General features: G+C 43.8%; 2 long non-coding RNA genes across 2 annotated transcripts in view; one reads left to right on the top strand and one right to left on the bottom strand.

The window, feature by feature from the left end:
* LOC308464160 overlaps positions 1 to 15,633 on the bottom strand; it is a 65,242-nt gene extending 49,609 nt beyond the window's left edge. The window contains exon 1 of the long non-coding RNA XR_013979903.1: positions 15,560 to 15,633. This is a non-coding gene — a long non-coding RNA (uncharacterized lncRNA). The remainder of the gene's footprint in view (positions 1 to 15,559) is intronic.
* LOC308464222 lies at positions 10,334 to 11,548 on the top strand. Its single transcript, XR_013979948.1, has 2 exons — positions 10,334 to 10,460; positions 11,431 to 11,548. It is a non-coding gene; the product is annotated as an uncharacterized lncRNA (long non-coding RNA).
* Positions 15,634 to 21,264: the final 5,631 nt, after the last annotated feature.

Below are 21,264 nucleotides of genomic sequence, written 5' to 3'. Positions count from 1 at the left end.
GTCAAGACTGGGCAGCCTTACACTGCAATTAAGTCCCACTGAGTTTAACAGGGTTTGCTCTCTGGTATGTTCCTGGTCATTCTCAGTCTCCATCATCATCATCATCATCATCATCATCATCATCATCATCATATACTGCCTGTTTCCCTGAAAAGGACTCAAGGCAACTTCCCACTAAACTTTCATTTCATTCCATGCATCTGTAGAAGGCAAGCTTACATTTTTGTCAAAAGGCAGAAAGCTAGCAATGCCCTTTCATGTTTTGTTCCATTATTCACTCCCAACTCTCTTTCCACCCCCCAGCATTTGAATAAAGAGGGGCCACCTCTCATTTGCTACAAGAAAAAGAAAATTGCAAGTAAAGCGTTGCTGAACGCATTTCTCTCACTAAGACTGATCCTGCAGCCATCAAGCTTATATTAACTCTGGCAGGCAGTTCCTTCTTGGGTTTGGGGGTGTGTTTTTTTTGTTTCTTTCCTTATTAGAACAGGAGAGCGTGGCTAGCATCCAAAAAGGGTCGAGGCATTAGAAGAATCAGTTGTGCTTAGGAGTATAAGGATTTAGTGGCTGTTTTACATATAAATCATTGTTCTGCATTTAGATGTATGCAATTCACTGGGCTAGGGAGAATGACAAGCTGGGCGGAACTCAGATCATATTTGTTTATTTGTCCCGGCCATAAACAGCTTCCTTCTAGAATGCCCAAGACTGGTTGATGGAATGTGTTTGTGAGACGGCTGGCTTTTAGAGTAGGTCATCTTAGGTCACTGCATAAGATGGTGTTTTGTTATTTTTGGTGCAGCAACTTCAGACAGAAGGGGCATTCTGTCAGGAGTCTTGAGGTGTCTGTCGCCAGTCTCAAGAGCAGAATGCCTATCTGGGGCAGATGAGGAGGGGAAACAGGATGCTGAAATGGAGCAGTTAAGACGTGGGGACAGAAGCTGGATGAGGCAGGTACCTCCCAGGCCAAGGATTTAACTGCCTCAACTGGTGTCAAGGTGGGTGCTGGGAGCAGTAACTCAAAAGGTGTCAGTGAAGTTATGATATACAGTGGTACCTCAGGTTAAGAACTTAATTCATTCTGGAGGTCTGTTCTTAACCTTCTAAAGGTACCACTTTAGCTAATGGGGTCTCCCGCTGCTGCCCCACAATTTCTGTTCTCATCCTGAAGCAAAGTTCTTAACCTGAGGTACTATTTCTGGGTTAGCAGAGTCTGTAACCTGAAGCGTCTGTAAGCTGAAGCGTCTTTAGCCAGAGATACTACTGTATAATGGGTTGGAAAAAAATGTTTAAAATAACCTTTGTTACTTTTTTTTTTCCCAACCCAAAAATCCCAAAGTAGCAGAAAAGACTATGTATGTGACCATGGCTGCACGGATATTACTAGCCCAGAGATCGAGAGAGGATAAAGTTCCTACCAGAGAAGAATGGCAGATGAAGTTAATGGACTATGCTGAAATGGCTAAAATGACCAGAAGAGGCAGAAATCAGGAAGACGGAACTTTTAACAAGGAATGGGGAAAATTTATAACTTATCTTCAAGACCATTGTAAACAGTTAAAACGTTAGTAGGATTGGAATATCACTTGTAGTTTAAGGTTGAATTCTGGACACAATGGAAGAGGTAAAAGATGCGGGAGGAACTGATTAATAATAGGACCCACATAAGGGAGGGTGGAAGTCCAGGAGATTCCTTGGAATCTTGTTTTAATGATTTATGTTTGATATATCACTGTAGAATTTTAAGCTGAAAAACCAATTTATTTTTTTAAGGTGTCAGTGAAGTTTATTCAAGTCAACAAAACAGCCCAGGCCTAGAGAGCCCAGCAACAATTCCCAGTAGATCTTGCCCCAATGAGGCAGTTGTGAGGACTGAAGGTCCCAGCCTTCCCACGGCTCTCTTAATCCCCTGGGTCCTTCCCAAGCAATTTCAGACTCTGATGCCTTGTCTGTCTCTGCTCTGCCCTCTTCATACCTCTGTGGGTCCTAGGAGATCAGCGTGGAGTGGAGCTGGTGACAACAGGAGGGAGAGGCCCCCTGGCTTCTTCAACAGCCTGCCTCATCTCTGCCTTCCTCCACACGCAGCTCTTACTTCACCCTCTGTTCTCTCCTCTTCCTTCAGCTGCTCCTCAAGCTCTATGAGCTGGAAACCATAAGGAGACCATGGGAGGTGGGGCAGGTGTGTGTGTGTTGTGAATTTCACCTGTTGATTGGAACCAGCCAACATTCTGACTGCAAGCTTCTATATATTGTTTTCCTTTTGAAGCTATCGAAAGCCAGTCACCATAAAGACAGATTTTAAGGTGATGTGGCAAGCACTGCCACCTACTGCTTGTCAATCACACTAGTAAATATTAACACTAAAGCAAAGACACACACACACCTCTCTACCTTTGCAAAAACCTGTTGGGGAATTCCAATGAAAATGGAAGTCGAAATTACCAGTGTTCACTTTCTAGTCCCACGTCTTGGACGGAAATCAATCCAGTGAATTCAATTGGTATTCACTGTTGTTGCTTTCCGTCTGCAAAAGAGACATAATCAATGGCATCTGTGCTCCTTTCCATTGAACAAATGGGGTGAAACGACAGCATTCACATAACTCGTTGCATAAATTATGCAAGCTACATAATTTTGCTGCGGAGGACAATGAGAATAACATCATTTTCAATGGAAGGTGAACTGCAATTGAACAGACACAATGCTGCATGCGACAAACGCAGGGAGGAAAAACGATCGATACCTTCTTACATCCCTTTGTCCCATGTGAAGTTGACAGAAGGAAATACATGAATGCACATTCATAACCCATAATCACTGCACTTGTCCCAATGTTTCAAACTAGCACAGAACTCTTATCAAACAGACTCTATCTATATAGTGTAGGGGAAAAGCGAGAGGCCGCTTTTTGTTATCGAATGCTTACTGGGAAAGCTTGTACCTAGCAAGCTGATTCTGAAACTAGTCAAGAGTCATTAGCTCACCACTACGCATGCATCATGGATTGTTGTAGTCAAACAAAACATAACAAAAGAATGAGTGCTCAGCAATTCCAATAGAAATCTTTTGCAAACTGCACCTCTGGGTGAGCCTTGAGTTCCATGAGGAGTTTGTATAAGTGCTTGTATAAGTCACCTTGCAATGGTAATCATCATTGCTACATTAATTCATAAAAATAAAAAAAATCAATTTCCTGGGAAATAGACCACCCTCCTGAAATTACTCGCCCCTCACCTTCATTCTTCCTTTCTAATTGAGTAAATCATCAGGAGAATTAATTCACAGCTTGGAGGAGATAGATCATTTCTCATCCAGGGCACACAGCTGACATGGTCTGTCAACACGATGGGATTGCCATGCATCAGTTTATGGTGCCCTCATGTCTTTGCAATCAATCTGAATGTCAGATCCTAATTTAGAAAATGTTTTACAGAGGCAAGGAATTAAATGATGTTCTTTGTCAGTAGTGATATTGTTGGTTGAATCCAGGTTGGGGAGTGGGGGACTCAAAGGAGGTGAAGGAAGGGAAGGAATAACCATATTTTAGTTAAGGTAGAAATGAGGTTATTGCATAGGTATGATTTCTCAAGGTTGGGGGATAGAAGACTGTGGAAGTCTGCACAAGAGAAAAAACAATGGACCTAGGCTGCAATACTAAACCCATTTACCTGGAAGTAAGTCCTATTGAACTGAATGGGATGAGACTTCTGGGTAGAAATTTATTGAGATTATGTGATAATTTCCAACATCTTTGTAACAACTAGGGCTGTGCACCAGATTCAGCTGAATTGGTACTATTCCTGAAGATCAAGGCTTTGTCTAAGTCAAATGGAGACAGCCCTGAATCACTGTGGGTTGGGCAAGCTAAACCTACTCCATTTGGGGGGTTTCCTGCTTATTCCATACCCTCCAACATTCTGCTGATAAAAACTGGGACACATGTTTTTTGGCGCTGTGCTGTCATGTGAGCCAGCTGAATCGCACAAGTGTGTGGTACCATTACAAACAACAGCATTGGCTGCAAGCAACAGCTCGTCCTCCCTGAGCTCAGCAGCGGTAGCATTGGAGAGAGTAAACAGGACATTTGGGGATCAAATCAGAAGCTGGGGTGGCTTCTGTAATTCCAGGATGTCCTGGGAAAACTGGGGCACTTGAAGGGTATGTTATTCTACTGAGTGGGACCCTGATAATTTTGCCCCCAATACATGGCTTGATGGTACCACTGTTCACACATATTATTCAATGAATTTTACTGTATCCCTGGACAGCTGGTGGCCCACTGTCCTAAAGTATATAAATGGTGAGCTAGTTTTATGAGGCTAATTTATCCTACACTGATAACATTTGATTTTAAACTGTAAAGATTGGCTCCTTTGCAAGACATCGTTCACGTTTCTGCAAATTCACACCCCTCTCCCCAATGCTCTAAAAGTTGCACTGATGGTGAGCTTTATTCTGGTACCACATCGGCTTCACAGGGGAAGGACTATTAAAATGAACCCGCCCCAGTCTGTCATTATGACCCTTTTGTTTATTAAGAGAGAAAAATGAGAACTTCCTGGAAATGAAGGTTGCTCCAAGCTGGCACCTGTGTTTGTGGTAATTTAGAGACAGCAACAAAAATAACTGAGAAAGGTCAAGAAGATGTAATGACGCAGGATGATGCAGGGCTACATTCTAAACCGTAGCTGTTTCACAAATGCATCCTGTTTTCAAGCTAGGGTAATGCTTCTCCCACACTTATGTGCAGGAGGGGGGAGTTTGACACACCCCAACTCCTCCTTGGAAGAGGAATCCATTGGCTTGTTCCAGGGGTGGAATTGAGGGTGAATATGGAAAGAGATCCCTTCATGGATCACTGCCTTGTTGTGGCGAAGGGGCTTGAAAAACTCAGAGAAGCTATGAGCTATGCCACGCAGGGCCACCCAAGATGGACAGGTCATAGCCGAGAGTTTAGACTAAACGTGTATTAGAATTCCTGCTCCATGACTGCAGTCATGGGATTGTTGTCTTTCACATGACAGTATATGTTTTGACTCCACAGAGTGGGAAGTGATGGAAACAGGATGTTTGTGTTACTGTGTTCCATGAAGTGGGACTATTGTCCTCTGTTCTTTTTCTCTTTGCTGTCTGATGATAGAGAGAGAGGGAGCCATGTTGCCGTGCTCTGTGTGTGTTTATATGTAAATAAAGTAGATTAGCCAAAATGCTGAGTTGCTGAGGTGTGTCATGCATGATGCGCAAACTCTGCGGATCCCCAAGTGTGCCGATGTCTGTTGGCATCGGTCGCTGTGATGTTCGGGCTGAAGAAAGCTTTTGAAGCTCCCGAACAATTGACCAGGAGGGAGAGAACATGCCAGTCGGGCATGTATCTCTACTAGGGTCCTACTCGAGTGTAGGCTGAGCTCCTGACAACGTGATCCACCTGGAGAAGGAACTGGCAAACCACTCCAGTATTTTGCCAAGAAAACTCCATGGACATAAAAAAGGAGAAGCTTTGAGAAGAAAGTGAGAATTTCCAAGGCATGCTATGGTTCATGGGGTCACGGAGAGTCAAAATCAACTAAGACGACTAAACAACAACAACGGAAAGAGAGATCCACTCCCTGACTGATTGTCAAAGCCAGCTCCTCCATTAGGCAGACTGAGGCAGTTGCCTCAGGCTGCAGAAGCCCCCACAGTGGCAGCCCCATAGGTGCCACACCTGCCACGCCACCTCTGCCGCAGGCACAGAAGCAGTCCCGGTATCAGCATCCTTGTCAACCGAAATCACCTCAGAAACAGTGCAAGATCTCACCTGAAGTTTGTGCCAATGCCAGCATCACTTCTCTGATAGCAACAGAGTTGGTAGGGCAGGTGGAGAAGTGGCGCCAGTGGCAGCAGGTATAGTGGCACAGGTGGCACAGGTGGCAGGGCAAGACGGCACTTCCCATTTCACCACCCTGCTGTTTTTAAGTAAGAAGGCGGACAGGTGGGGCCTGGTTGAGGTTGGTCGGGTAGTGTGCCACTCATGCTAACTGACCAATCTCTGTTGCCAAATCCATTCAGTCATCAGCATATTCTGAAATTCTAAAGACACAGAAAGAAACACAACCTCCTACATAGTCCCGCCTGCCCACCCGCTCGCTCTGCCGCCATTCAGTGATCTATGTTCCCTTTTGTATATTTTGATCTCTGGAAGTAGAATATTTTCAAGGGCGGGGGAGAGAATTGTGCTTAGATCGCCAAAATAAATCTCATTGTGTTTACAACAGAGGATTGACCAAGAAGAGTTTATTAAATCTACAAAGGGTTTGATGTATATCAAGCTGTTACATAAAGTCAATACTTTGGAGAGAACCAGACAATAAATACCCTACGCAGAGCCATATTTCTATCACAGAAAAGGCAATCATATAAAGATTAGAGCACCCATTTCAATATGGAATGGTGGTCAGCCGTTAGAAGAGGCTGGTTCTTATATTTTCCCCTGAGTGATGGTGAGAGTCGTGAGATAAGAAAAAGCAACATTTTGTTCTTGCCTAGTAACACCACCAAATTGAAAGCAGGTTATAGAGATTAACACCAACACTGGCTTCTTAAAAACGAACAGCAATGGTATGGGTTATAGACAACAACTAACACGGTGTACATGATTTTAGCCTTTTCAGTATATTATATTGCACATTGTTGCAATATATTAAAAACATGTGAAACTTGGTTGTTTGTTCCTCATCTACTTGGCAAGAATCAGCCTGCTGCAAAAGCACACTTGTTCTCTTAGAAGTGATTTTCCATGCTGGACGCAGGGAGAAATTTGGCTCTTTTCACATCTCTCCATCCCCCAGTGTGTACCAGAGGAAGGGCAAATGGCTGTTGCTGGACATCTGCACTGTTCTCTTGTCAAAGGCTCCCAGTTCCTCTTCCTCTCATTGCCCCATCTGCTTTGACTGTCTCTTCAGTCTTCCTCTCATTGGTCTCCCCACCCCCCATGAACTCAGGCCATGGGGTGCCTATGATTTGAGGGCTACCATAAATGTGGTTTGATTTGGTCAAATCTGTTTAAAAGCAGGGTTGTGCTGCTGTTGTTTCTTAAGACACAATGAAAGCAGTTCACAGTCAGTCCTGACACAATTCTTTTCACAGGTACTTAAAGTTATCAGCGCGCTCAGAAACCTCATTCCACTTGAATGAAATTCTTTGCCTGTGGTTATTTACGCCCAAGCTCACACACTGCGCTTTCATTGTGACACATTGTGTGTGGTTTTCATTGTTAACCTCTCTATATTTGATGGAAGGAAAGAAAGAGAAAGGAGGAAAGAAGGAACAGCTTCCCCATTCACTCATCCTCTGCTGTGTTTGGAGAGCAGCTTTGCTCACCCCGGCAATCTTTTTGTCCCCGATGTTCTCCAGCGTGGCTTTTAAAAACAATAACCCACTTTGTGTAGCAAAGCTGCCAATTACTCTTGGAGATTTGCTTAGCAGATACTGCAATCACCACATGCGTACCTGAAATCCGGCCTGCTGAGTTGCCATTTTTACAGTTACCTGCTTATTGATATCAATCAGCCTTCGCTGTGCAAAATATTAACACAGGAAGCGGAGGGAATACAAAGGCTGACCTGCAGTGTGAGGCAAAGGAGAAGAAGCTTGCGAGAATGGTGAGGGACACAGTTGAGGATTTGCCATAAACACAGCCTATGTAATCACAGGTTTGTAGAGGAAATGGATAGAGAGTTCCTGTTTCTCCTTCTCTCATAATGCTGGGACTCAAGGTCACCCAGCAACTACCAAGGGAAGTAATAGTACCACTTTATTCTGCCTTGGTTGGGCTCCCATCTGGAGTCCTGGGTCCAGTTCTGGGCACCATAGATTAAGAAGGGTATTGACAAGATGGAATGTGTGCAAAAAAGGGGCGACCAATATGATCAAGGGTCTGGAAACCAAGCTCTGTGAGGAAAAGTTTATGGAGTTGGGCATGTTTAGCCTGGAAAAGAGAAGGCTGAGAGGAGATATGATGGCCATCTTTGAATATCTGAAGGGCTGTCGTATGGAAGATGGAGCAAGCTCGTTTTCTCTTTGCTCCAGAGGGTAGGACAGGAACCAACGGATTCAAATTACATGAGGTAATATTCCAACTAAGCATTATGGAGAACTTTCTGACAGAGCTGTTTGACAGTAGAAAGGATGACCTGGGAAGGTGGTGGACTCTCCTTCGTTGGAGGTTTTTAAACAAAGGTTGGATTCTTTAACTGTGATTCCTGCTTTGCAGATGGCTGGACTGTCAGGAGTGCATGCAGGAGCCAGGCGCTGTGACCAGCAGGGCTTTGCAGGACTGGGGCCTTCCTAAGTTTGTTCTGGAGAGGCAAGGCGCAACCGCACAGGTGAGGCCACTTGGTAACTCGCTGCCCCTGGTGGCAAGAGCCGGGAAGGGATCTAAGGTCAGCATTTCCCTTCGGCTCTTTGCCACAGCAACACGCTTCCTGCCTTGCTGCATTTGGCTTCTTGCTTCCTGACCCTCGGACCTCGGCTTCTGGACTCCTTGTTTCTCGACCCTCGGACCCTTGACTTTGTGACTCCTTGCTTCTCAACCCTCGGACCCTTGACTTCGTGATTCCCTGCTTCCTGACCCTCAGACCCCTGGCTTCTGGACTCTCGTTCCTGCTCCCACCCCGCCATTTTGCCCCCGGTCCCAACTTCCTTAGCTGGGACTTCGATCGCCTGTAGACTGGACTGTGACATGGACTAGATGACCACTGAGATCCCTTCAAACTCTACAATTTTATGATTCTATAACAGCCAGTAGTATAGTGGAGGTGGCTCCATTAGGGGGTGAAAGCCACTGCCCCACCAAGCTCCTTCTCCCATCAGTCACCTATCTGACTTCTTTCTTGCATCCTGCCCTGGGGTTGGTACTGGCTGTTGGCTTCCTCCTCCTTAGTCTCAGTGTTGCTCCTGTAGAATTGATTTGCTCTGCCTGTCATTGGCTCCACCCACTGCTGGATTACTGCAATACATTATATGTGGGGCTGCCTCTGAAGAAGGTTCAAAAACCTCAGCTGGTGCAAAAGTCAATGGCAAGATTGCTCACCAGAACAAGGCAGTTTGAGCATATTACACTGATCCTGTTCCGACTGCACTGGCTGCCAATTAGTCGCCGGGCCCAATTCAAAGTGCTGGCTTTGACCTATAAAGCCCTACATGGCTCAGGACCTCACTTCCTTAAGGACTGATATGGGCCATTGCAAGATTTAACTAGGATGGAATGAGGCATCCCCATATCATGTTGAGAAATGTTGGTGGTCTGGCAGCAAGGAAATGCACTCCTCTCCAACTGCATTTTTAATTGAAAATTGAAGTCCTAATTAAAAACAGGGCAAAGCCCACCGAATCAGTTTGAGACAGGCTGGACTGACATTGCTCCAAAGCACCAGACTGGGTCACAAGTCAGATCAGGGTGGAGAGACAGATGCGAAAAGGTAAAGGACCCCTGGACAGTTAAGTCCAGTCAAAGGTGACTATGGGGTTGCAGCGCTCATCTCACTTTCAGGCAGAGGGAGCCAGCGTTTGTCCACAGACAGCTTTCCAGGTCATGTGGCCAGCATGACTAAACCACTTCTGGCGCAACGAAACACTGTGACAGAAACCAGAGTGCACGGAAATGCTGTTTACCTTCCTGGTGTGCTTTCGAACTGCTAGGTTGGCAGGAGCTGGGACAAAGCAACAGGAGCTCACCCCGTTGTGCGGATTCAAACCGCCAACGTTCTGATCGGTAAGCCCAAGAGGCTCAGCGGTTTAGACCGCAACAACACCCGTGTCCCTTGATGCATAGTCTTGGTGAGTACATCCATCTTGGTTGCTGTGCTTGGTTAGCCCAAAGAGGAAATACAATGGTACCTCAGGTTAAGTACTTAATTCGTTCTGGAGGTCCGTTCTTAAGCTGAAACTGTTCTTAACCTGAGATACCACTTTAGCTAATGGGGCCTCCAGCTGCCGCCGCGCTGCCACTGCACGATTTCTGTTCTCATCCTGAAGCAAAGTTATTAACCCAAGGTACTATTTCTGGGTTAGCAGAGTCTGCAACCTGAAGCATCTGTAACCTAAGGTACCAGTGTAATTAATTAGTGTGTTGATTTTACTCCTATTCCTCTGTTCTTTGAGCATGCAGCATCTTCTGCAGGTCATCATTGGAGTTGATGGGAACATCAGAAAATGTGGTGCATGTCTAAATCAGAATCTTACATGTCTGTCTATCTGTCTATCATCTATCTATCTATCTATCTATCTAATCTATCTATATCTATCGTCTGTCTATCTCATCCTTTCTGCAACCCACCTGGCAGCTGAGAAGTCCCTTGGGTTTGTCAAAATCTGCACACAAAACAAGAGCTATAAGACAATGAACAGAGAAGAGGGAGAAGCATAAAGATTTTGCTGAGTGATTATTCTAATGGAACACTGAATCAGGAATAGCACACTCGGTAAGGGAACACTGTATTTTATTTGTCTCCTGGGCAATGCTCTTGCAATACAAACTTTAATTAGATCAATAAGATCTCTGGGGAAATTTGAAAGGGGGGGAAATCTTTATTTTGTGATGAGATTTCTGCAAGGTGAAACTTTTTCTTTTTCATGAAATGTGTATGGTCATGAGAGTGGAGGGGGGAATCATCCCTGCATTAAGGTACAGGCAGCTCTCTTCTGAATTGACCTCACTACAACTTTGTAAGGCTGGTTAAATCAAGTTGGGTTCTATGCAGATTGCTACTCAGAGGAGACCCATTGACATTAACGAACCTGAGTCAATCCTGTCCATTACCTTCAATAGGTATACTCTGAGTAGGATTAGCATTGCCTATAACCCTATGTTACTAGTGTGCACCTGCTTGTGTACTATGTGTTCACTCATAAGTCTACCCTGCCCTGTTTCCAGATAAATCCAATCAGAAAATAATGAATGAAATGCATATTTTAATGAATTTTCTCCTAAGATATGCATTGATAAACTCTTTTAGACATGCATTAAAAAAAAACACCACCAGTTTTTGAAGCTAAGAACTTTGTCACAACGCCTGTATGCTCTTGTTATTCTAGGGGGTGCAGATCATATTCAAATATGCACATATTTAATTTCTCAAGAATTGCTACTGATTTACCACCTTACAACATTTGGGGCTTTTAAGTTTGGAGAGAAGTTGGGTATAGGGAGCATGGCAAAGGTATATAAAATGTTGCATTGTATGGAAAAAGTGGATAGGAAGGTTTTTTTCCTCTCCCTCTGTCATATTACTAGAACTTGTGGACATGCAGTAAAACTGGACGTTAGAAAGTTTGGGATAGTCCTTCTTCATAGAGTTGAACTATGGAATTTGCTTCTCGGCTTTTTGGCTAAGATCAAGTGTAGTATCTGTTTTTAACAGTTTTATATCTGATATGTCCTCTATCCCATAGAAGGAAGAAGCCACCACCAAAGAAGATAAAGAAGACTGGTAAAATAAATTAGTGAACTATGCAAGACAGATTAGACAACTTGAAACCCAAAAGGACATTGGTTTTTTTCTTTTCTTTTCTTTTAAACAAGGGAAATGTTTAAAACATAACCTTGCAAGCTTTGTGTACAGGTATTTACATTAGTTGAACGTTCAAAAGTCACTTGTAATAAGATGAAATTGGATTGTTAAGAATAAGATTTTAAGGACGCGCATGAACAAGAGTAAAATAATGGAACCAGATGGGTGTGTGTTCCATCCTCACCTGAATGAACATGGCAGGGGGAAAGAATTGGGCTTAAAGTCAACTCTCACACCTTCAAGGGTAGAATCACCCAATCAACAAGTAGCTTGCTAGACTTTGGGGATATTTCCTTACATGGTTTTCATTCCCCCCCCCCTCCCAATGTGGTTGATAAGTTATTGTTTATAAATTAGCCCTAGATTAAGGTTACCAGATGTCCCCGTTTTCCAGGGACAGTCCCCGGATTTACAAATCAGTCCCCATACAAAATCCATTGAAGTTTAAAAGTGTCCCCGGATTCATTGAAAAAAATCTGGTAACTTTACCCTATACTTGGTGTCTTGCCTCATTATTTTGGTCTCCTAACACAAAGCTTCTCCCTCCCATTTTAAGCACATATTTTATTTCATTTTTTTCAAGTCCAAAAACACTGTTTATAACTACCAGGGGATGGTATGCAATCTACATTATCAAAATGGAAGTGTTTCGACAGAAATACAGATTATTTATTGTCCATTGACTTTGGAAATTGACCCACTCATCAGCCAAAGAGATATTTCCACCAGGAACTGTGCGTTACAGGAAAGTGGGTGTCGTGAACTCAGTTATTAGCATGCTAAAATAAAGCAAGACCAGACTTCATGAAGATTGCCTTCCTCTCTTTGACCTCTGCATATGTGTATGGGCTTAGGCAATTTTTCCATTAATGCCGCCTGCCAAATTGGCTGGTGCCAATCTGCAAGCATATGTGGACTCAATTTCTTCCCATGCCAAGCAATGGCAAGTTGAACTGGCGACAGAAGGAAGATTAATAGTTATTTATACAGCAGTGTTTTTGCATCCCCTTCAAACAGAGACTGTAAGGGGAATAGTAAGCCAGTGTGGTATAGTGGTTAGAGCAGGGTTTCCCAAACTTGGGTCTCCAGCTGTTTCTGGACTACAACTCCCATCATCCCTAGCTAGCAGAACCAGTTGTCAAGGATGATGGGAATTGTAGTCTGGCTTCTTAGGGCTCCTGCAGATCATAAAATCATAGAATCAAAGAGTTGGAAGGGACCATTATGGTCATCTAGTCTACCCCCTTTTGCCCAACATGGGGCTTGAACCCATGGCCCTGAGATTAAGAGCCTCATGCTCTAATCAACTGAGCTACCCCAGCTTCCCTGTTTATCCAGCATTCTTCCTGATTTGCTTGCACAAAGCTTATACAGAGGTTGGACTATGTCTAGTTTATATTGAGCTTTTATCCTGATTTGTTTGTGGGGTGACTATATGTCAGTGAACATTCATCCTGATTTGCTTTTGGGGTATTTTTACTTCTTGCCATTCATAATCCATCCATCCCACACTTTTCAATGGACTTATCTGCCACTTCCCAAAATGATTTTGAAACTTGCAGACTTAACATACAGAATAAGAGAACAAGAAGAACATACGTTTAGAGAAGGCTGGAAAATGTTTATTGAATATATGGGGGGGGTGGAATTGTGTACATTTGAAAACGTTGGCAGCATTAAGATAAATTCAACAGTGAAAATACATTTTGATGGATGTAATAATGGGACACTGAATGGTTTGGTTGCAGGAATTTATGGTATGCAAAATGAACCATGGAAAGAGAAGAAGGGAAGTCGTTGATATTTTAAGGTTATTTACTTTTAAATAATATTTATTAATAATTTCAAAATTACAAAAGAAGACAAAATAAAGAACAACACTACAATATAAAAAAGAGAAAAACACAGAACATAAAAGCCAATACAACAATACAGCAAAATAAAAATAAAAAGAAGAAGAAGAAGAAGAAGAAGACACAAATCCCAAATTGCATATCTATGATTTCCATTTGCTTGTTTCATTGACCTCCTCACACCTCCCTTTTTGTATTCTAGTTTAATTAATTATTTCAGCAAATTCTTTCCATCTTTCTCAATTTTTGTTAAAAAATACGTCTTAACAATTTAACCTAATAATTAACTCAACAAGTCCTTTCCATCTTTCCCCATATTCTGTTATTCAAATTACCTTAATTTATTTAACCTTATCTTACCCCAAAATACCTTAAAGCTTAAATCTTAGTTTTCAAATATACATAGGTCCTGATATCATTTCTGCTAGAGTCATATAGTTTCATTCCAACATTTTCCCTAATATTCATTAAGCTAATTCTAAATAAAAAGTTTCCTTTATAAGTTTTCTTCCAATCGTCATCCAGCGTCCCTTCTTCCTGGTCTCGGATCGTGCCAGTCCTTACTGTCCATTCCATCTAGTCCATCAACCTGGAAGCCTTATGTCGGAGGCCCTTAAGTCTCTTCCATGCCCCTTCCGCGGTTCTTCTTCTTCTTGTTTATATTTGCCCTTTTCCTTGTCTTTTGTTGGTCTCTTTCTTAATTTCTTTCCTTTCTCATTGAGGAGTAGGTCTCTGGGGGATTCCAACCCAAAATTGTCTCCATTTCCCTTCATCCAGCCCGCCCATTCCCCACAGTCCCACTCCCCACAGTCCTCGATATAATCCAAAAAGTATTTAATATCATATTTCAAGGTCTCTCCAAAGTTAGGAACCTCCTCATCTCCAAACTCCCCCTGGCCCACTTCAACTTCAATCTTCAATGACAGCGGCTTATGCTCCTGTAGGGCCTTGGGTCTCTCCATTTGAATTATTTGAGGTGCAACTGCATCTTCCTTCATCGTCATCTGCACTTGCCCAGTCAGTAGAGAATCATAGGTTGGTCCCTGGATGATTTCTGTACCAATGTTCCCTGTTCGTCCACAGTTATTAACCACAACAGTCAAATCCATTTTCTCATTCATCAAGTCCATCTTCTCGTGCATCTGTTCCAGCAAGGCATTTGTTTTGCATAAAGCAAGCACCCAGTCTTCCTCCCAGCTCATCTTTGGTCAAGGTCAGAAAAGACTGTTCCCACGATCTTAATCTCACAGATCTTGGATCCTCAAGTATACTGCAGCAACAATTTAACAAGCTCCCTCTAGAGGAGACAATTTCTCTTTGTATCCATATTTTTTTTTAAAGGCAAAGGAAAGTTACTTTCATTTTCCAGATATTTCAGATGTTTTTCAGATATTTTGTTTCTTTAAAATGCAAAAGGCAACATTAGAATCAACTTGTCTCTCTTCATTAGCTATCTGTCAAAGTATTCCATTCACAGTCAATGAGCCACTCCAACAGTTTCTGTCTCTGACACCCCGTTCCCAGGTTAGAGATGGTGGAAACTTATCCTTCTTCACTCCCTCTCCTGCTAGGGTTAAACAGAGCCCCCCCCCCCCTTTTCTCCTGCTTCCAAGAGGGGTTTCAGTGATTCTGAATGAAGGAAATTTAGGCTTTTTTTACAGCTTTCCCGGCTTTAGCTTACAAAATTTTTGCTTTAGACTATATACAAAAAGCGGAAGGCGGACTTCCTGTTTGCACCTTCCCGCTTCGATACCAAATTAAGCAATTTCTTGATCCAATTTTCCGTTTCTACTCACGGGTACTTGTTTTAAGTCCAATTGTCCACAGGACAAAGTCAGCTGTCTCTGGCAATGGCTATGCGGCTTCACTCCGTGAAAGTAGCAGTCAGTTCGCAGCACCGCGCTTCTCACCCCACTTTGCTCCGGAGCCCCTAAATGGGATTCCTCGCGAGTAGGGGGGTGCTTCTGGTGCCCTGCCGAACCCCACGTTCCCAGGCTTGATATTTTAAGGTTATTTAAATGAATATTTAAAAATACAAAACAGAAAAACTTAATAAAAATTTTAAAAAACAAACAAAATGATTTGGCGGCTTCTTCTTTTAGTTAATCTGTTGCAGTGTGGCAAAAAAAAACTTTAATCAACTTTAATTGTGCAAACCTGAAGTGTGCAATCGAATCCCTCCTGCAAACAGTGGCAGTCTGGAGGTCCTCTCCTTGCTTATTCAACACATATGACTTCTGAACTGATCCTGCACAGACTCACAAGGCTTAATCGCTCTGGCAGGGTGACTCATTCTCAGTTGCTTTAAATAGCAATCCTGCCCTTTCCGCATAAATATGCCAATAGCAAGTTATCTACCTAACTCAGGTTGGGAGTGAGGGAGGAAAATATTTTTCTTTTAAATCCATTTAGCAACATGAGGAGAAATAGGATTATGGTATTTTTAGCAACACGAGAAGTATGTATAAAATTGTTCAGAGCTTGTGTGTCATTTCAGGACAGGGTTTTAGGGCAGGAGATTCTGAAATGTGTGTCAGGGATTGCTGACCACTGCCTCATGTGGTGTGATGTATAACTGCAGCCTCTCAGGGAAGAATTTTATGGACCTGGCCTGACTCTGCCTGCTGAGGCTGACCATTAGCTCCTCCTGAGCATCAAAAAGGACTATCTGCTACAGCTGAACCTTCCTTCAGTAACAACACCTACCTGAGTTCTAGTGTGTCTGGTCTAGTTTCTCAGTCCTGCCTTGTTCTTTGGCTCTGCTCCCTAGTTTGCCTTCTGATCCCAATTGTTCTATGGTCCTGGCCAGTTCTGTGACCTGCCTCATGGTGTCCTGCTCTCACTGGGCTCCTGAGTGAACAGGGGACTTCCCGACAGCAACATCAGTGTGGGCAGCAACCAAAGCAGTATCCAGGGCAGGTCCAAGTGAGCAGAGATCACAACCAGGGTCAAATGATGTTGCAGGACTGTGCCGGCCAGTAATCACAAAGTTCAAAGTTGGTGTTAACTCTTTATTAGCAAAAACACAATCTCCACAGACTTGGTTGGGTGTCATGCCTAAGGAGCAGAGCAGCTCATTCCCGATGGTCTTCCTCCATGAAAATCACTTGCCGAAACTGGAAGTCCTCAACTCCCCGCAGCCAGCCCCTCCTCACCAGGGCATTTTCTGAGCTTGGACTGTTGCAATGCACTCTATGTGGGGCTACCTTTGAAGGTGACCTGGAAACTACAACTAATCCAGAATGCAGCAGCTAGACTGGTGACTGGGAGCAGCCGCTGATACCATATAACACCGGTCTTGAAAGACCTACACTGGCTCCCAGTACGTTTCTGAGCACAATTCAAAGTGTTGGTGCTGACCTTTAAAGCCCTAAATGGCGTCGGCCCAGTATACCTGAAGGAGCGTCTCCACCCCCATCGTTCTGCCTGGACACTGAGGTCCAGTGCCGAGGGCCTTCTGGCGGTTCCCTCACTGTGAGAAGCCAAGTTACAGGGAACCAGGCAGAGGGCCTTCTCAGTAGTGGCACCCGCCCTGTGGAACACCATCCCACCAGATGTCAAAGAGAAAAACAACTACCAGATTTTTAGAAGACATCTGAAGGCAGCCCTGTTTAGGGAAGCTTTTAATATTTAATATTTCATAGGTTATTGTATTTTAATATTCTGTTGGAAGCCACCCAGAGTGGCTTATTATTATTATTATTATTATTATTATTATTATTATTATTATTATCAGAGACTGTGCCTGCATGCAGCCGGCCTCTGCTCTGCTCTTTTCATGCCTCTTCTGGTTCTGGGAGACAAAGAGGGGAAGACACCCATGACTCTTCACTTCAACTCCTGACACCTCTTCCCAGTCTTCTCCCTCTTCTCCCTCTGAATGCTCATCGTCGCCCCACCACCACTCTACAACTGGTTCCTCTGCATCCATTCCTCTGCATCCAACCAGTCCAAGACAGGTGAGAAGCAAAGTCAGAGCAGTCTGCGTTCAGGTTTGGGATCAACAGGAAATTCAGTGGGAGGCACAGAAGAGGTAACAGGGCTTAGTGAGAGGGGAGAGTCTGGGACAGAGAGAAGTCCAGAATCCTTTATAGCTCATTTGGTTAGAGCACAGTGCTTATAATGCCAAGGTTGCAGGTTCGATTGCCATATGGGACAGCTGCATATTCCTGCATTACAGGGAATTGAACCAGATGACTATTGGAGTCCCTTCTATGATCAGAGATGGAAGCAGTAGAGGACGGAAGCCAAGAGGCAGAGATGGGTCAGGCTTGTGAAGAGGCACGGATGTCTCACCTTCCTGCTGTGATCAGCTCTCCTCCCCACTGGTCTCTCAGAACCAGGAGAGGCATAAAGTGGGAGAAGCAAAGACAGGCCTGAAGGCGCAGTCTCAGATTGCTTGGAAAGGACCCTGGAAAGGAGGCTGTGGGGAGGTGGGGACCTTTAGTCTCGACAACTGCCTCATGTGGGCAAGACTTGAGTTGCTGTCCTCATTGGGCATGATCCTGTTTTGCTGATAAAGAGTTAAGTCCAACTTGTTCGGTGTGATTTACTGCTGTCAAAAACTAAGCCACACTTAGACCACATGTTGTTTAGTCGTGTCCGACTCTTCGTGACCCCATGGACCAGAGCACACCAGGCACTCCTGTCTTCCACTGCCTCCCGCAGCTTGGTCAAACTCATGTTCGTAGCTTCGAGAACACTGTCCAACCATCTCGTCCTCTGTCATCCCCTTCTCCTTGTGCCCTCCATCTTTCCCAACATCAGGGTCTTTTCCAGGGAGTCTTCTCTTCTCATGAGGCGGCCAAAGTACTGGAGCCTCAGCTTCAGGATCTGTCCTTCCAGTGAGCACTCAGGGCTGATTTCCTTAAGAATGGATAGGTTTGATCTTCTTGCAGTCCATGGGACTCTCAAGAGTCTCCTCCAGCACCAGAATTCAAAAGTATCAATTCTTCGGCAATCAGCCTTCTTTATGGTCCAGCTCTCACTTCCATACATCACTACTGGGAAAACCATGGCTTTAACTATACGGACCTTTGTTGGCAAGGTGATGTCTCTGCTTTTTAAGATGCTGTCTAGGTTTCTCATAGCTTTTCTCCCAAGACGCAGGCATCTTTTAATTTTGTGACTGCTGTCACCATCTGCAATTATCATGGAGCCCAAGAAAGTAAAATCTCTCACTGCCTCCATTTCTTCCCCTTCTATTTGCCAGGAGGTGATGGGCCCAGTGGCCATGATCTTCGTTTTTTTGATGTTGAGCTTCAGACCATATTTTGCACTCTCCTCTTTCACCCTCATTAAAAGGTTCTTTAAAGGTTTAGACCACATACAGCCCTTCAAAGAGATACAGAGATGAGAAGGATGGAAGAATGGAATTGAGGGGTCAACGGGGGGGAATACGGAGTTGAAGGAGAAAACTAAAACACAGCTTTGGGATTAGACAGTCTGTGAATGCTGCTGGGGAAGTAGGTTGAAAAGCAAAGAGGGTGGCTCATTCCATGTATTGCTTTGCAATAAACAGCCACATCTAGCACCTTGTGCATTATATATCTTGGTTCCTCACGCCCCCACCACCGCCTGCTGCAGCCCATTTCTTTTTTCCCAACAAGTCACCGCACTTCTCTGCTCATTTGTGTTCATTATTTTGATGCTTCACTTGGAATAAGAAAGGGAAAGAGGGAAAGAGCTTTTGCATTTTATTACACAACATGATGAGTAAAAGAAAAAGAGGGCCCAAGGGGATAATATGCATCTCGGCACTGTTGTGAAACCTTACATTTCTTCGCAGCAAAGCTGCCAAAACACCTTCCTTATACTGAGACAGCAGGCAGCAGCTTAGAATACCGAGTTACACCGAGACCCATCCTAATGTCGCCTGCAGTGTACAGGGGCTGAGAAGAATAATGGAGCCAGCTCTCTAACATAGGCAGGTGAGGCATTTAGAAGACAACTCCGCTAGCTACCATTGCACCTGTGAAGGATATAGTTGCTATGTAACTGGGGATGCTCCTCACCCAAGCTCTGTCTTGTATTTTGCAGCTTCGAAATATTTGCTTTTTTTTCTTTTCTCAGCGGAGCTGATCCATTATGCTCATATTGTTGTTTGTTATTTCCAGATTTTGAGCAGGACTCTGCGTCTACAGTTTGCTGCACTGTTCAGTTTATTATTATTCTTTTTATTTTTTTAAAAAAGCTGTACTGTGGTACCTCGGGTTAAGAACTTAATTCGTTCTGGAGGTCCGTTCTTAACCTGAAACTGTTCTTAACCTGAAGCACCACTTTAGCTAATGGGGCCTCCTGCTGCCGCTTTGCGATTTCTGTTCTCAACCTGAAGTAAAGTTCTTAACCCGAGGTACTATTTCTGGGTTAGCGGAGTCTGTAACCTGAAGCGTCTGTAACCCGAGGTACCACTGTATTTAGATAAAAATTATATAGAGTTAGAGGGCAGCATTAGAGGACATCAAGTCCTGACTTTAGGTAAATGTAGGATCAGCAGTGCTGGGGAGGGGGGAGCCCTCAGCACTTGCTGAGGTTGTTCCAGCTTGTACCGTTAGGAAATTTCTCCTAAATCTTCACCAAAATCTCCTTCACCCTGTCATGTACACCCATTTGGTCCTGCTTTCCTACCAAGCCCTGGTGGTTTTGCCAAGGGCAGAGAATTTATTTTATTGATTGGTTTTATTTATAAATAATTACTTATATACTGCTGTATCATAAAAAATATATATCACAGTGGTTTACAGCAATATAAAAAAATAATACCAAACAATAATGTCTTAAAAGGTTTAAAATGAGTTGAAAGCCAGAAGAAATTAAAACCAAACATCAATAGACCATTGTTGGGGGTGTACTCTTAACTGCCTGCATACGACTGGCGGTATTTAGTCGATATACTCCTGTTAGGCTGTTCACGCAGTTTTCTTGTACCTGATAAAGCAGGCATAGGCAAACTTGTCCCTCCAGTTGTTTTGGGACTACAACTCCCATCATCCCTGACCACTGGTCCTGTTAGCTAGGGGTGATGGGAGTTGTAGTCCCCAAACAACTGGAGGGACAAGTTTGCCTATGCCTGTGATAAAGCCTCCTGTGAGAATAGCAAGTAAGTAGGCTCATATCAATAGAGGTTGCACTCGATAGGCATACCCTCCAACATTTCTACGATGAAAATAGAGATGTCCTATTCAATAATAATAATCAGTGGTGTGGTTTTTTAGGGGATACTCAAAGGCACACAGTACTGGCACCTCCTTTTGTTGTTGTTAAAAAGTGTCACACTTACTGCAGCAACTTCACAGTGAGTACCAGCACCTATTTTTCTAGAAAAAAGCAACAACAACAACAACACTTTGCTCACCTGACTGGGTTGCCCAAGCCACTCTGGGCAGCTTCCAACATACCGGTATATAAAAGCATAATAAAACATTTAACATTTAAAAACTTCCCTCTACAGGGCTGCCTTCAGAAGTCTTCTAAATATTGTATAGTTACTTATTTCCTTGGCTCGGAGATCACATACCCTCCAACATTTCTCCAAGGAAAACAGGGACATCCTAAGGAAAAGTGGGACATTCCAGGATCAAATCAGAACCCTGGTCTGCTTCTGTAAATCTGGAACTGTCCCCGGAAAATAGGGACATTTGGAGGGTCTGGATAGGCTGTACATTACAGTGGTACCTCAGGTTAAGTACTTAATTCGTTCCGGAGGTCCGTTCTTAACCTGAAACTGTTCTTAACCTGAAGCACCACTTTAGCTAATGGGGCCTCCTGCTGCTGCCAGGCCGCCGGAGCCCAATTTCTGTTCTTATCCTGAAGCAAAGTTCTTAACCTGAAGCACTATTTCTGGGTTAGCGGAGTCTGTAACC

This window comes from Podarcis pityusensis (assembly GCF_964106645.2).
Source record: "Podarcis pityusensis genome assembly, chromosome: 15".
NCBI classification, from domain to species: domain Eukaryota; kingdom Metazoa; phylum Chordata; class Lepidosauria; order Squamata; family Lacertidae; genus Podarcis; species Podarcis pityusensis.
Note: the sequence above shows the minus strand (reverse complement) of the source record. Positions and strands in the feature narration are given on the sequence as shown.